This window comes from Austrofundulus limnaeus, unplaced genomic scaffold (genome assembly GCF_001266775.1).
Source record: "Austrofundulus limnaeus strain Quisiro unplaced genomic scaffold, Austrofundulus_limnaeus-1.0 Scaffold100, whole genome shotgun sequence".
NCBI lineage: Eukaryota > Metazoa > Chordata > Actinopteri > Cyprinodontiformes > Rivulidae > Austrofundulus > Austrofundulus limnaeus.
Genome location: NW_013952502.1, coordinates 991,578 through 995,997, shown reverse-complemented (window position 1 = coordinate 995,997; position 4,420 = coordinate 991,578).

Here is a 4,420-nt window from a genome sequence, read left to right as displayed (position 1 = left end):
ATTGGGAGGGGGTTTCCAGGCACATATTTCAACTCTACATATCAAAATCTAGTAACTGCATTATTGTCAATTGTTTTGAAATAGCTGTATTTAAAAATGATACTGACTTCAGATCATAGAATAATTTTTGTTCATTTCCTTGATGAAGGTATTTATTTTTTTCTCACTTTATCGCTCACACTGAACACAGGGACATGTGCAACCAGTTTCGTTACCYATCATGAACATCTGATGTTTGTGTCTGAAGGAATGACAAACAAATATCCTTGAATCCTTAATTCACTGGACTGAGGAGTTAGTAGACAAGCTCGACAAACGTGCAATTTCACTAGGTGTTTGCTAATTGTTGCTGCTACTTGTGTGGGGGGAGATGCTATGTGTGGTGAGTAGTGTTTGGCTGTGAACTGAGCTCCAGGGAGGAGCTTTGGGTAAATAGGTGGCACTTTGTACAAGCGACATGGCTACAGAAGATCCAATGAGTTCTCAAAAATGCATGAATGAGTCAAAGCAACATGATATAAAGCTAAAAATAACATTTTGCATAATACCCACCCACCCACACACACACACACACACACACACACACATTTTTATATTTGATCTTTAAACACTGTGTTACAAGCAGCATAATACAAAGACACAATTTGTTTCCCTTTTTATAAAAAACAACAACAAAAAAGAAGTTTTCAGAATCAACACAGTGATTCCCAAACTGGTATAAATTTAAAACTTGACACACAGCAGATCAAACATTTTAGCTTTCCGTACATAAGCATTGCAGAAACCTGTGACCCCTGTTATTACGCAAAATTTGATAAAAATTCTGTTAAACATGGGCATAATAACAACATGTGACCCATCACATCGAAACAATGATTAAGTCCAAAAAATGGAATGTAGGGAAATAAGCAGATAGAGGGTTTTGATTTAAACGTGTGCAAAAATTGTATTTTGTCAAAATATAATGAATTCATGCCTCATCAATGAACTATCTGAAATATAATCCTAAAAATATTTTGAAGAATTTTTTGACCAGTAAAAACCAAAAAACCYTATTTTGAGGAAAAACATCTTAAAATTTTGAATTATTCCCTGTGAGCTAGAAATGTTTTTGTTTCTTTCCAGCTGTGAAATCTTAACATACAAATAATATTTGAGGTTTCCTCTTTATATTGACATCAAAAATGACTCAATAGATTTACCTAAAATTAGGATTCAGACCAAACAGTAATGTATTATCGTAACCAACAAGACAAATTAAGTCATATCTCTGGATAAGCTTATGATATCAGAATGATCCAGGGGTCAAAATGTAGCTTTTAAAGCAGAAATCTGAAAATGTAATTAGGTCATTTCGACCAAATTTGACTTAATCCTCATATGATGGGTCACATATAAACAAAACTAATAACTATGATATTAATATTTTTTACAATAATTATGGTGAAAATATACTATTAGCYATTTATTTCCATTTAAATTAATGTTTTGAAATCACCTGCGGACCCTTACTTGATGTTTCGTGACCCACAGTGGGGTCCCAATCCCAACTTTGTGAACCAATAGATAATTAGCTGAAGGATGATGCATCCCTCAGTTCTTGTGTCAACATTTTTTTCTTTTTTTTTACCTAATTTAAAAAACATGATTTGTAGATACTATAAATTTATTGTTCTTTTTTTCTTTTAAACTTAATACCTCCTTTTCCCCCTCATATTTAAGCAACACAATATGGTGTCAGTGGCAAGACTGGATGAGTGAATACACTCTATTATGATCTATAAATATACATTTAATCAATTTTCCAACAAACATGCTCATWTCGCTTGGTTCTTTCAGTAAGAAAGATGTATAAGTGGAGGACTTGTAGGCAAACAGTAGTTTCCCTGGTGGAGGTCAGTGGGTTCATGTTTTCCTGTATAACATTGTTCTTTGACTTCCACTCATCTAGAAAAAAAAAGTTCCTCAAACTGTTTCATTCACAAAATAAATCTCTTGCAAGCCATTACGGTCCCATTCCACAGCACTAGTATCACTTTCTCAGGACAGCTGCTGATCCTTAAGAACCGACATCAAAAAACTTTTTGTCTCGCACAAAACAACTTCCAAGTCGGCAAAGAAACTCTGTCAAAGTCTACACAGAGCGTACAGACGAGCTTGTTGTAAAGAACCCCTGTCCTTTGGATGGGAAATAACAAGTCTTGTCTCCTTCAGCTTTGCACCCTTTAATTTGCATTGTTATGGAAAACCGCTGGATTTGGATAGAGCACAGARTCATTGAGGTCACCATAATAGAGTGTGACAGCTCGCCTTTTCAAATCTATTTGGAAGTGAAATCAAAATTCCTGGGAAAGTAAATCCAGAGAGCACAGACATATTTGACACTAGCATTGGGAAAAAGATGTCATAAAATGTGGTGCAAATAAATTGCACCTGGATAATTGGTAAGGCTAAATATGAAAGTTACAAACACATGGACCTTTTGATTTTCATTTTGGCGGAAACTTGTAAAGATATCGAATTAGTATTATATATAATAGCAGTACATTAAAAGAGAGAAATTTGTTGAATTAATGTTTTGGGGTTTAGTTTTCCACATTTGTTTCTCCTGGAAAAACCTTAGTATTAAAAGTTTCTTCAATTAAAATCTGATGGCTGATCCTCTTCATGGCCCTGCCTTTCAGATATTAACCTTGCGGTGCTACAAAATAGCCTCTTCCTCACTGCAGGACCCCATAATGAGCCAGTACAATGAGGCTTCAGTTCAAGTTCACTGCTCACCTCTCTTTGGAGTCTTTTGGGGTCTTTGTGGACATTTGTCAGCCCCAGAGGAATTTGGGGGGTTTGATTTCTGCTATAGTCTAACAGTAGATTCAGACAGCAACTCTGACTCCCAGACTTTCAGCACAAAAGAGGGGAAAAAAGTTTGTCCAGTGATGAACTTTAACTTTGCATGGAAAGGAGAGGAAAGAAAGGAGTGAGTTGAATAAAAATCAGGGGACATTTCAAATTTCAGCCAARACTCAAAGATTTGGAAAGGGCAAGAATTCTGCAGATACGCCATTTTGAACTTGGGTTGAATCCCAAGGAAGCAAAGAATAAATAAAATAAAGAATAATAAAGTTTGAGGAGATTCATGTGGGAGCATATGTCTATAAAAAGCTTAATAAAGTAGACTTGTGTTTTATGATTCCAACATGTTGCAAATGTCAGTGTTAAAGGTTTGCAATACGCATGCTTAATGAGCCAGTTAATATTTTATTGTGTTTAAATGAATATTTCAGTTTGTTACAATCTGTCYTAGAACAATTTCTGTTTTGTCTGTTGATCCCATTGGTACAGATCCCCAAGGTTAGTCCAGCATCAGCCATCTGGAGTCTAGCCATGTTTTAAACTTCCCTTTGAAATAAACTAAAGAGAAAACCTTGGTGGGTGATCTGCAGTTCAGTTTGTCTTAAGTTGTCACTTCAGTTTTGTTTGTCTCTCTTGATGTTCCCTTTCACTTTGCGTCTCATTTTTAGTAGGAACACTTTTGCTTAGGGTGTTTTTGTGAGTCCAACAGCCAAGAGAAAGAAAGAGCAAAACAGTAAGAGAAACTTAACAAGCTGAGAAATATTTTTGTTTCCTTTAAGAGCATCGTTCCTGCTTGTGCTTGTGTTTCCAGATTRGCTGCCTTCTTGCCGACCGTCTTCAAAAAACACAGCAGCCTCAGGTGAGCTTGGACAGAAAGCTGATCACTGATGGGCTTTGAGCCTGGACCTGCCTCYTTACCTGGTCCTGCAGAAGATCTGATCAGCGATGAGACAGAGTAACAACTGGCCATGCACAGCTTCTAATCCAGTGAGGCATATTTGATCTTGTGATGTAAAAAGAGACATTTTTTGTTTTTCTGCTGATGTAAGTTTGATAGATGTCACCAGGGGAACAATGACCACCCATAAATAAACTGGTGAAACCTCATTGAGTCCGCAGACAGTTTTATCCCAAGCTTTTAATTGATGTGCATTTTTAATTTCTAACTATTTAGGATTAGTAGAAACTCAACATAATATTGCTATTAAGCAATTAGGAGTAAAGTTATATAGTTTATTTTAATTAAAAATAAAACTCAAAATTAGYACCCCAGAATAAGGACAAGCAGACTAAAACCAATGTCCTTAACATTAGGATACAAGGTCTTGTGATGTTGTATTCACATTTTTTTAAATAGCTATATAAATACAAATTTAGGAGAGTATGAGCTTCAGTAATAGGCAGTGCCTTCCTTCTCAGTAATAAGTAATATCTACTGTAAATAAATGACAAACTTGTGATTCTCTAATTAATTGTCAAATCTGAAATTCTTTCTTCTTTTTTTGGGTTGGTTTTGTTTTGCTACTTTGCGTGTGTGTGTGTGTGTGTGTGTGTGTGTGTGTGTGTG